This window comes from Nannospalax galili, unplaced genomic scaffold (assembly GCF_000622305.1).
Source record: "Nannospalax galili isolate Female #2095 unplaced genomic scaffold, S.galili_v1.0 scaffold534, whole genome shotgun sequence".
NCBI lineage: Eukaryota > Metazoa > Chordata > Mammalia > Rodentia > Spalacidae > Nannospalax > Nannospalax galili.
The window spans coordinates 305,177-318,471 of NW_008333994.1; positions in this window are offsets into that span (position 1 = coordinate 305,177).

A 13,295-nucleotide genomic window follows, 5' to 3' on the forward strand; every position below is an offset into this window, starting at 1 on the left:
GGACAGCTACGTGTAGAAGAATGAAGGCAGATCTCCATTTCTCACTCTGCATAAAATTCAACATAACATCTGATACCTTGAATCTTATAGAGAAGAAAGTAAAGGCAATACACTTATAGCACAGGGAAGGAGTTTCTGAACACACCACCAGTGGATCAGGTACTAATTAAGACCAACAACGGACAAATGGGACCTCACGGAGACCAAATCATCTGTCTTACAGAGGACACTGTCATTCTAGTGGAGAGGCAGCCTAAGAAAATGAATTTTTAAATCAGATCTACATCTAATAGAGGGTTAGTATGTAAATATGCAAAGAACAAACTGAAAATTAAATATAAAAAAATCTCCAAACATCCCAATTAAAAATTGAGGCAAAGAACTAAAGAAAAATTTCTTAAAAGATGAATCATAAATAGTTGAGAAATACTTTTTAAATGTTCAACATCCTTAGTCATTGGGAAATGCAAATTAAAACTACTTTGAGATTTATCATAACCTAGATGGGCTAAGATCCAGGAACAAAATAATGACATGTGCTGGTGATAGATGAGCTTGTCCTTCGAATAGCAAGCTAGACTGGCAAGAGTGGATAGATGCCGTCTCTCTCTTGTTTCAGTCACCACAAACTAATTTGACTATAGACCCTCCATTTGAGGGGAGGGGCAGAGGGAGTCAGTCACCCCTCCCACACAATCAGTCGGCCTTAGCTGCATGAGGGGAGGACTAAGGTGAGGGACAGGGGAAGTCAGAAAGAGGAGGTAGTCTTCACCATCTTAGACCACCATCAAAAGGTCAGGGAGTCCTGGCCGCAATGTAGGGGAAAAGCCCAAGGGTGCCAACACCTTTGTAAGTACACCCCACTGCCGTCATATGCTCTGTTAGTAAGCCCAATAAATTCCTTTATTCCCTAAACTGTAGTTTGGAGAATATTATCTCAGCTTGTCATAAGGATAATGGGAGGAGGGCGCTGGGAGCCGGAAGCTGCATGCCTCCCAGAGGTAAAAAAATTAAAGCTGGTGAGGATGTGGGGAAAGCAGAATAATTCACTGCAGGGGGCACAAACTAGTGTGTAAGTGGATCAGGTACTAATTAAGACCAACAACGGACAAATGGGACCTCATGGAGACCAAATCATCTGTCTTACAGAGGACACTGTCATTCTAGTGGAGAGGCAGCCTAAGAAAATGAATTTTTAAATCAGATCTACATCTAATAGAGGGTTAGTATGTAAATATGCAAAGAACAAACTGAAAATTAAATATAAAAAAATCTCCAAACATCCCAATTAAAAATTGAGGCAAAGAAATAAAGAAAAATTTCTTAAAAGATGAATCATAAATAGTTGAGAAATACTTTTTAAATGTTCAACATCCTTAGTCACCTGGGAAACGCAAATTAAAAGTACTTTGAGATTTCATCTCGCCCTAGTCAGAATGGCTAAGATCCAAAAACCGATGACAACAAATACTGGTGAGGGTGTGGGGAACACTTATTCACTGTTGGTGGGGTTGCAAACTGGTGTAGCCACTATGGAATTCAGTGTGGAGGTTCCTTGGAAACCTAGAAATAGATTCCCATACAATCTGTCTGTACCACTCATGGGAGTATACCCAAAGGACTCTGCTCTACTGCAGAATGCCTGCTCATCCACGTTCATTGCTGATCCATTTACAATAGCCGACATGGGAAAATCAATCTGATCCTGACCTCAAAGCTTCCTCTCTGCAGGATGGCTTTCATACTACTGTGTAATTATCAACTTTACTCAGGTCTGAACCATAACAAGATTCACTTAGCAAGATGAGCCCACTGGTTCAATAAGGACCCAAATGCTTTTGGAGTAACCCACCTTTTTCTGCTTGGACTTAAAGCCCATGTTGGAAGATGGAACCCATATCTGGCACCATTACTGGGGCCAAGAACCTGTGGCCAGGCAGGTCACAAGCGGTAGGAGAGGCCCTCTTCTGTTATCCTAATAAATAGTGCAGTGGCCACCTTTGGGGGACCCGCTGTGAGACGATGGATTGAAGGTGCAGGGCAAAGACCCTGGGGCTTGTGGGTCTGGTAACAAGCCATTTATTTAAAGATTCCTGAAGGTTTTTAGACAGTACAAGGGAGTCATGTGTGGTTTGGCAATTACACACAAAGCTTTTAGGGCCCAATTAGACAAAAAACAGCACATGTAGCTTTTAGCTGGCATCAGCTAGGGGCTGTTTGTAAAGCAGGATGCTTGAGCTTTTACTCAGGGTCACCAGTGCCTATCTGGTCATTTATTGACCACAATGTTTTCTTTCTTAGGGCTAAAAGCATAAACTTTTAGCTTTTAGCTCAGGAGAAAACCTTTAACCCGGCCTCTTCTTTTAGCTAGTGATAGCTGAGCGTTATTTGTTCAGGACAAGGAGGTGGGCTAAGGGCTGCTGACCAAGATGCTTTCCCTCAGAATGAGAAGCTTAGACTTTTGACCCGGCCACTTTTCTCCTGCTGGTCCTGCCGTGTTCTGTGAGACAGGGATTTGAGGAGTGCTGTTTTCAGTGTCCCTTCCTTCAGTGGGGATTGCAGCTTGATCTGAAAGTTTCAGATCCACATTGCCCTAAAGCATGCCATCCTGGTTCCCTACAAAATAGAAACTATTTAACAGACCCCTGATGACTTACTATTACACACATTGATTACTACGTCTCTCGGCTCTCAACAGAGAAGTTTCTTCTTGCAGTGGATTGTGATTCACACAGAAATCCTCAGGTTGTCAACATGCATAGAAGAAGAGACTGTGGAGTGCTCAGTACTAAATGGAACACCTAATATCACATCCTCTCCTCCCAAGGCTCAGCAATCATTGTGGCAGAGGGGCGGGGAAGATTGTAAAGAGCCAGAGGTGGTCGATCTATATAAGGAACCACAGTGGTTGTTCCAGTATGCACAAGATCTGCCCAAGTCCAAGCCAGACAGAATCTCAGCTCCAAGGGGAAAGTTACACTCCAGTCCTTTCTGAATACCCATTGGCAATGGATATCTGCTAGGAGAGGGAGAGTCAGTTTTCCTTAACGGCATGGCTCTGGATAGATTGACCAAACTCCAAGGGATCCATCCACCCCCAAGAGCATTTGGGGAGCTCAAACTGAACTCCATAGTCTTTTTCAAAAACTGAGGACAGAAGATGCAGTGGGATAGAGAAGTGAGGGTTAGATTTAAGACAGGGAAGGGGTGTGGATATAATTAAAATATCGTATATGAAATTCTCAAAAGAAACAATTTTGTTTTATAAAAGAGATGCTGCTAAAACGAGAAAGATGGTATAAGGTCCAAGCTCTGATGTCAGGAGATGTGGAAGGTCACAGATGCCACACACGGGCAGCAGCACACAGGCAGGCACAGACACATATGGAGACAAGCAGGTAGGCTGACAGAAGTGGGCACGCAGGCCTGCAGACAGACACACACAGGCAGCCTGGAGAAGGCTAGTGCCGACTCCTCTGACCTCAAGACCAAATTTATACAGAATCAAAAATGACACTCTGCCAGAAATAGTAATATAAGAGGTCACATCACAGTTTCCTTTTGGGATTCCCTAGACATCTGGTGTCAGTCACTCTGTGCTGACTCACAGCCCCAAGTTGTCCACCCTTAGCTAACTTGGCCCATGGCAGATGCCCAAAAAAGGGCCATGCTGTCTAAACTTAAACTGGCCCGTACAGCTTTCTGCACCTACAGATAGATTCTGCAGCACTCAGGAGCTTGCAGTCAGGTGAGGAATTAAGACACAATAAAACAGCATGGGAACCCAAGTAAATGTGCTTCAAGGGAAGCTAATTCTGGTGTAAGCCAGAAGTACATGTGCATATGGCTCCTCAAAGGCAGTTAAGCCAACTTTAACAAGGAAAATGCATGTAGCCTGGGCGAGGAAAGGTGGAGAAAATATCCACAGGGGCAGAAGGGGGAGGGGTGGGAAGCAATCCAGTCAGCAAGCCCAGTCACTTCCAAGTGTCATCAGATAGAGGAGGCAATCAACAGCAGAGCTGGGGATGCAGTCGAGATAAACAAAGTTCTAATACAAGTACAAGACATCTGAATTTTATCTGAGGTGCTTCTGGGGGTTTGGAACAGTGGGGTAACATGATCCTAAAAGAAGCAGTTAAGAACACTAGTCTTGCAGAAGACCCGGGTTCGAATCCCAGCACCCACATGTCCGTAACTCCAGTTCCAGGGGATCCGACAGCATCTTCTGTCCTCTGCGGGCATTGCACGACGACATGGGTGCACTTACATACATGCAAGCAATACATGCATACACTTTAAAATTGAAAAAAAAACTTCTGGGGAATCAGAGGGGGTGACCAGTCTTAACTCTGGGCCACTAGGGACATTCTTAATGAGCACTGTTAGATCTGCCTTCTCAGTCTAGTCCAGCTGAACGTGACTGCATCGCCATTACAACTCTGTGACTAACGCAGTGTTAGCATCAACTGCACTCCCATCCTCTCTGACATAGAGCCGTAAGGAACTGTATTTCAGACACAGTCTACAGAAGTGAGGCAATCTCAGACCAGAAGATGGTGTTTCTGTTACTCTTTGCTGCTGGGGAACAGAACCCGGATGGAGATGGTTTTTAGTACTTTGATTGAAGTAAAAGACTTTAAAAATACAATGTTTATGGGCTAGGTACCAAAAAAGATTCCCATGCTATTCAGGACTTAATCCTGTTAAACTTCAAACCTATTTAATGAGCTGTAAGGAACTGTATTTCAGACACAATCTACAGAAGTGAGACAATCTCAGACCAGAAGACGGTGTTTCTGTTACTCTTTGCTGCTGGGGAACAGAACCCGCATGGAGATGGTTTTTAGTACTTTGATTGAAGTAAAAGACTTTAAAAATACAATGTTTATGGGCTAGGTACCAAAAAAGATTCCCATGCTATTCAGGACTTAATCCTGTTAAACTTCAAACCTATTTAATGAGCTGTAATTATAACTATTTTGTAGTTAAATAAATCGAAAACTATATAAATGCCAGTATTTATGAAATTATTGCTGTAATGTGCACAGATGCGCAATGTGGTGAATTGGGATATTGGTTGAATAAGTTGGGGAGCATTTCTGGTAATGTGTTCTTTTCTCTGTAGTGAGAGAGTGACAGTGAGTGAGTGAGACAGCGAGTTTCAAACATCGTTTTCCTACCAAGACCAGCTGGCACCTGTTTTTCAATGTACCACTGTTCGGGTTGGAATTCCTATTTACTCTCACCTTTCCCTGCAGACACCAGACGCCATCTCCTAAGGAGATCTGCAGTTGTCCTTTCCTTTGGTGCAAGATACACATGATCTTCTGTGATAAAGATACTGATTTTTTTTTTAAGTAAAAGCTAAGTACCAATGAGATGGCTTAGTAGGACACCAAGCCTGCTGACCAGAGTTAAAGCCCAGGAAACCACACAGTGAAGAGAGAGAAGAGACTTCTGCAAGTTTTTGTCTGACCTCTGTACACATAAACACATCTGAGGCCACGCACACACATGAAATAAATGTAAAAGAGAAAGCTGTTTTAAAGATTAAAAGTTCCAGAGGGGATGAAAGAGGACCTTAGTGGTAGAGCACTTATCTAGCAGGTATAAGGTCACAGATTAATTATGAGAGAGAGAGAGAGCGAGAGAGAGAGAGAGAGAGAGAGAGAGAGAGAGGGAGAGAGAGAATTTTTAGAAGAGGTGGGGTAGATTAATCAAAACTCAGGGTGTATGAAAAAGCCTTGTGGAAAGCTAATTAAAAATATAACTTTACAATATGGAGGGGAGTTTCACAGGGTCACACCACTGGATGCTGCAGTAGGGAGAGCAGTTCTATCCAGGGAAGAGTTCCCGGAGAGGTTATCTAAGCCCAAGTGGGCAGCCCTAGACACCTGTATGCACAAGTACCACTACATGGGCTCAGTGAATTACAAATACATACACACATACATATATAGATATGCACAAATGTATGTATATGTGCATATGTAACAATAATAATCAAAGAAGAGGATAAGAAATTCTGAGGGAGGTGGGAATCGGGTAGAAACGATGAAAATACAATTCTCATGTGTGATATTCTCAAAAACTAGTGTGTGTGTATATAAAGCTTTTTAAAGTTATATATAACTTTTTTAAAGAGGAGTTTGAGCACAGATGCCATGCATGGGTGGACAAGGCAGCTTCCAGAGGACACGGAAGTCTCAGTTGCACCTGCTCCCTAGGAGTTGTCAGGGAGACCCTGAAGGCCCTAGAACAACACAGGCTGTTGCCATTGCTCTCAGTTGTCCACCATAACCAGAAGGCAATGCTATCGCTGAGGACGCCACACACTTGGTTGCAGTACCTGGAGAAATCAATCTGGGCTCACAGGGCCACTCTTGCCCTGCTGGCTGTTTCATGAAGGTGCCGCACAGGCCACTGTGGAAGAGAAGGCATTGGTGACCCAGTGCGGGCTCTGCATGCCACAGGACCTCCAAGGCAAGATGTGCCACTGGTGCCAGAGTGCACAACTGTTATGGTGGTAACCTACTGCTTTCTGATTGGATTTGGGGCCTACTCCACTGGAGGGAATTCTTGACCAGTGCTGTAATTCTGGTCAAAAGCCCATGGCTGGACAGTTCAGAGGCACAGAGGGGAAGCCACACCCATGATTGGGCAGGTCATAGACCATTGAGGGGAAATCACACTATAACTGGGCAGGTTATAGACCATTGAGGGGAGGCCACACCCATGACTGGGCAGGTCACAGACCATTGAGGGGAAATCACACTATAACTGGGCAGGTTATAGACCATTGAGGGGAGGCCGCATCCAGAGCTGAGATCATAGGCCATAGACAGAAAGTCACAGTTGTTCTGCCTTGTCAGTGTCCACGTTTATACCTGTGGAATCAGTGCTGCTCACATTCCTGGTCAGAGAATGCTTCTTTTGCAGGGGGTGTTACCGCAGAGACTTCTAAGCCATCCACATGCTGAAAACAAGAGACTGAGTCCTCACCCCACGTTTATACCTGTAGAATCAGTGCTGCTCACATTCCTGGTCAGAGAAGCTTCTTTTGCAGGGGGTGTTACTGCAGAGACTTCTAAGCCATCCACATGCTGAAAACAAGAGACTGAGTCCTCACCCTTAAATGTGCTTCTTTACCAGCACCCTCCCCATTGAGGCCTAGGAAGCTTATTGGAATGGGGGTGGAAAGAATGTAAAAGCTGGAGGATAGAAAGGAGAGCTGTAAGGTGACGTGGTCACTGCACTCCTGACCTCAGGGCAGCTGTGGAGACCTACACACGACCTACATGAGATCAGGCCAGCCAAAGTTCCATCAGGGATGGAGCTCAGGAGCTATTAGAGGTAGGTGGCTTCTGAGGAGAAAGAGTCGTTTTTCTTGGGAATCTGGCAACTCGGAGTTTGCTCATGCCAGCATGGATGGCCCCACACCCGTGGGCATATGGGTAGCACCTATGGGTCTCAGTGAATCATAGAAGGAGTGGACATGAAGTTTGCAGGGGTATTTTGGGAAGACTCTGTGGAAAGCTGGAGGTTCCCAGGACAGGGAGATATATGATCAAAACAGGTGCGAAAATCCCAAAGAATAAATAAAAGAAATGAAAGAAGCACACACTGGTCCCTCAGTGAGTGCTTGAACGTACTCTAAAGAGGTCTCAGTTCAATTCAGACAGCTAAAACACAGACAAGAAAGAAGAGAGTTTACATAAATTTCCTTTGTCTAAAACTCTTCCTCCACCAAATTTGCTTGTGTAATTCCAACTCCTTCGTTAAAATTAATCTTTGAAGCCATGTCGCCAGTGTCTCTCATGCTGATGTCTGTCCAGGCTCTGCTCCCTGCTGTGGACAGCTCCCTTCCGCCCTTCATGCCAGCACGGTGTACGTTCCTATTACCTGCAGATCACGAGCTCTCCAAGTGCAAGGGCTTGTTATCGGTTGTATCTTGTTCCTTCCCTCGGAGTCAGAAGTTGAATAACTAGATTTAACTAGATGAAGCAATTTCTGGTACTCAGTTTCTCCCGCCTCCTGTCTATCAGCAAATGAACTAGAAAGAGTTTCTAATTTACTGTCAGGCAGGTACTTTAGTGACTAAACATTCTTTGAGTCCCGCTGTTATGATGTGATTCACCAGAGAAAACTATTCAGACAGAAAATTGCCAAAAAGGAAAGTCTTTATTAGCCAGCTGGAGACTACACTGGGCATTTGGGTCCCAAGTGCAGCCCTGAGCCACCGCTAGGGTAAGCTTTTCCACAGAAAAACAACCAGGGCTGCAAAGTTTCAGTTCCCAAGCTCACAGGTGGAGAGCCCCCTTAACGATTTCTGTTCTATTAAACGATTACAATTTTGCAAAAGCAAGCCAAGTATACCTTACAGAAACCATAAATCTGCAGTTAGCAGGTGTGCTTAGGAACACGCTGACCTGTTTCCAAGACAACCTGGGGTCTTGCTGATGTGTGTTCCTATATCCTGGACCAACTGCTTGATGGCTATTTTCAGAGGCTAGAGTCAGCCTAAACTTCAACATGGCATAGCTCTGGTCAAGAAGGTACCATATCATACCTCTATGACTCCAAGCCACAGTGCTGGACAACACTTAATTTGCCTGATGACAACCTCACTCTGGGAAAAGTTTGTATTTCCACATTTCTCAAAAGTCTTGAGATGGTCAATCCATGGAAACCCTCACTAGAAATAAAAGAGAGTAAATTACTAGTGAATAATTTCAGTTCTTGGAGTGGTGCCACAGAAAATAGCCCAGTGCTCGCCCACCACAGACACTTGTAGCAAGCTTAATTTTCATTTTCTCTCTCTCTCTTCCTTCCTTCCTTCCCTTCTTCCTCTGACTCTGTCTCTATCTTTGTCTCCTCTGCCTGCCTGTCTCTACCACACCCCTCTCTCTCCTCTTTTCCTGTTTGAGACAGGGTCTCACACTGACTCACAGGCAGAGCTGGAATTTATAACTTCCTATGTAGCCCAGACAGGCCTTGAATGATGACAGGCCTTGAATGATCCTCCTCCTTCTGGAAAGCCTTACCCTAAAGCAGAGCCATTCATCAAACAGGACGGAATATTCAGAAATTTGAGTTTAATTTCTGACAGGTAGGTCAAGGCTGCAGAGTCTTCTCCTCCCTGCCTATACACAATTCCCAGTCACGTTTTCATTCCTAAAAGCAGCATATCACTTTATATCCATTTTTGAACAGAAGAATTTGGGGAAGATATTTCTTCATGCGGGTGGTGAGAAAATACTATGTTTGGGAAAAATAACCAGATAGGACTGTTGGTACGTGCCTGTAACCCTAGGACTGTTGGTACATGCCTGTAACCCTAGGACTGTTGGTACATGCCTGTAACCCTAGGACTGGACTGTTGGTTCATGCCTGTAACCCTAGCACAAAGACGATGGGTACAGGAAGATCAGGGGTCAAGGTCATCTTTAGTTCCATGGTGAGCTCAATACCATCCTGAGCTAAGAGATTCTGTCTCAAAACAAAACAAAGAGAAAGACAAGCCATACCCAGTAGACATTTACAAAAGCTAAGAGAACTCATTTCTAAAATGTGGAGGGTGTGTGAGTGGAGAAAACACCATGGGTCAGGCCAGATGGACAATCTTCTTCTGCTGAGAGGAAGCATCCCTTCATAAACTCCTCATACCCAGGACAGTGAAGCCTGTCAGAGGCATTTTGGTATATCTCACATTCTCTTCCTGTTAGTATACATAATTGCTGACAAAGTTGGGTTGGTAAATCAGTAACACAGAACAACCATCACCTAATTTTATTATATGCATTATGCATTTTAAATACATTTGTTTCTCATCTGTTAAAACTATATTGTACGTTAACGTATTTTGCTTCTCAGATCAGGAGAATTGAGCTTCTTTCTTTTCTGTTATCTTAGTCAAACCTCACAAAATCAATTCATTACTTTGGAAAAGCCTAACCATTTCTCTACTGTAGACGAACTAGGGCAAAACTGGTACTAATTTTATAAGAAAATTTGAAAGTATTGATGAATAATGTGATATGATTTTCAATAGCAGATTAAATTATTTCACTTGATATAAGTCGAATGCAAAAACATGTTTACTTTCTCGTTCTTTCTTCTAACTTGTTTTTATTTTTAGTAAATGCTTCATTCTACCGAAACCGAAGGGCACATTGACACCTGTGCTTGGAGCTCTTTCTTGCTTGTGTTTTCCTGTGTCTGTGGGGTGTGTAAAGATTCTTCACTTCACTCTGTGGTGTGATGACTGTGGTATTCTCTTCTTTGGTCAGTGAAACTGAAATTTAATCACCTTTATTGCTCTTTTAGATGTCTGGCCTCAGTTCCTGCGTGCAATTAAAAATTATTGTAAATGGCGTTACTACAGTGCTCTGTATATTAAGGAAAAGTTCCAAACATTCTCAGACAAATATACTCATTTAGCAGTATGGTTTTCATTTAGTATTTTTTGTTTTAAATTTTTAGTTAGTGTACAAAATAATCAGTTTCTTCCATTTACCATCTCTCTAGTCAAATCTAGATTCTGCACATGAGAAAAAACATGACTTTGTATTTCTTTTATCTCTGTACCATCTGGGGCTCCCTGTCCCCACTCCCTTTAGAATCCGTCCTTCTGCACAAAGGCTCCTACATTCGTGTCAACAGTTGTCATTCTGAGACTGATGTTGATTTATTTTGGCTCATATGATGCTTTCGTGTTCTGCCTGGTTTCCTGCAGATACACCTCACCGTGCATATGCTCCAATTTCCTGCTCTCATTCTGTTGGGCTTCTATGCTGGATCCATACCTTGGTCATTGTGAACAGTACTTCAATACCCATGTGGGTGCTTAGAAACTGTGGGTGTTCTCCCAGGAGCAGCATGGCTGGATAGCACGTACTTACATATGTTCAGTTTTCCAGGGCACCTCCATGTGGACTTCTGTGGTTTCAGCACTCATACGCACTCCAACCAATAGTGTATAAGGAATAATCTTTCCCGAATCCTCTCCAGCATCGGTTGGGGTGAGACTGAATCTCAATACATTCTAATGTGCATTTCCTTGATGGCTGAGGATGTTAAACACTTCTCATACGTTTATTGACGATTTGTGTCTCTTTGAGCACAGATACCATTGCTCCCTTTATCGACTGGATGATGTTTCCTGTCATACAATTTTTTAGTTGTCTATGTACTCTACATATTAATCCACTGTCCAGTGTGTTTTTGGCAAGATTTTTTAGAAGTGAGACGCTTCGTTGACTTCCATGTCCCTCCGGTGCAGGCCTTTGTCCATCTCCCTGGACGGCTCCAAAGTCAGCATGTATGTACAAGAAGCAAACACATGAAACAGAATTCTACACTTACGTTTTATTTTATTTGGACAAATACAGAACTACATTTAAACCTTTTTTGTTAATATGCAAACACAAACAAATTAATGACAAATTTACAAACTGGTCAACAAAATAGCCAAAACAGTAATATTCTAATTAATAGCCTTTCTTGATCATGATAGATGAGGCTAGAAATAAATCACTTTCTTTTATATCAAGAAATAGGATGGACCAGGGCTAGAGAGATGGCTCAGTGGTTAAGAGAACTGGCTATTCTTGCAGAAGACACACATGGCGGCTAACGACCATCTGTAACTTCAGTTCAGGGAATCCAGTGTCCTCCTCTGGCACTGCATGCCATGGGTGCCCGTACACACATGCAGGCAGTACACTCATATACATAAAATAAAAATGATCAATAATTTTTTTAATTTAAAAAATATGATGGGGGCCAGGCGTGGTGGTGGATGCCCTTAATCCCAACACTTGGGAGGCAGAGGCTGGTAGATCTCTGTGAGTTCAAGGCCAGCCTGGTCTACATAGTGAGTTCCAGAACAGCTGGGGCTACAGAGAGACCCTGTCTCAAAAAGACAAAAAAAAATAGGCTATGAAATTTGTGGCATTTATAAGTCACATTATGGTGCCACTTAAAAAAAGAGACATCCTGAATCAGCATTTGTAAGGCCAGGGGAAGACCAGAACTCTTCCTTCAAATGTTTTCCTTCAAATGTTTCTTGGAGCTATGCTGCAGAGTCAGGATTTTCCTCAGTCTTTTATTGAAATAGTATCTCCAGCATGAAATGGGAAAGTAGAAGTTAGGACCCACCCTTAGTCTACCTGAGAATCCTTCCCTTTGATTCCTAGACCTAGAATATCACATACACTCAATTTCTCTCACTGGTTTTAATGAGAAAAGCACAGTGCTTTCTGCACTTTGGTATGAAAGCACACATATCTACATCCATTCACTATCTTGAATGGAAGGCAAGGAGGGGTCCTGAGTGATTCAGTTCAGATACCCATGTCATAAAAGGAGCACAGGGCTCAGGGAGCTTGTTTACATTATAAACAGTAACTTTTTGGTTGCAAGGTTAGGTAAAAGTCTTTAGGCTACATTATGTCCATTATGGAAAGTCCTTCCTATGAGGACTGAACAGAAAGTTATCCAAAGAATAAAAACTCCTTGCCGAGGACCCAGATTTGGTTCCCAGCACCCATGTGGAAGCTAACATCCATCTGTTAACCTCAGTTTCAGGAGATCAGACACCTTCTTCTGACCTCTGTGGGCACTGCATGACATGTATGTACTTAACATACATGCAGGCAATATACTCTGACACATAAAATAAAAATAATGAACAATATATTTTCTTTTAAAAGAAAAAAGCTCATAAAGACTTTAAAGAGTTCAACATGCTTAGCTATCAGGGAAATGCAGATTTACACTATTTTAATGTTCTATCTCATCCCAGTCGTAGGGTCAAGAACAGAACAAATGACAACAAATATTGATGTTGATATGGGGACCCTTAAACAGTGTCAATTCAAAACAACTCCAGTGTCCCTCACTGTCGTCTCTGTCTTCTCTACACCCTGTGGAGGTGCTGCCTGGATGATCTCTGTTGCGGGTATGCTGTTCTTGCAGCTCCAATGTTCCACTTTCAGATGAATCTTCCTTAGTGTCTTCAAAACAACTCCACTGTCGTCTCTGTCTTCTCCACACCCTGTGGAGGTGCTGCCTGGATGATCTCTGTTGCGGGTACGCTGTTCTTGCAGCTCCAATGTTCCACTTTCAGATGAATCTTCCTTAGTGTCCAATAATTTATCTCCTCTACTTGAATGAATAAATTAATTTCCAGTTATATCTGCCATATATCTATTCTCCAAAAGCATTTTGGATTTAATTTAAATTGGACTTATGGGAAAATCCAGTTTCCAAACTGTAACCCTATCTTAAGAGTA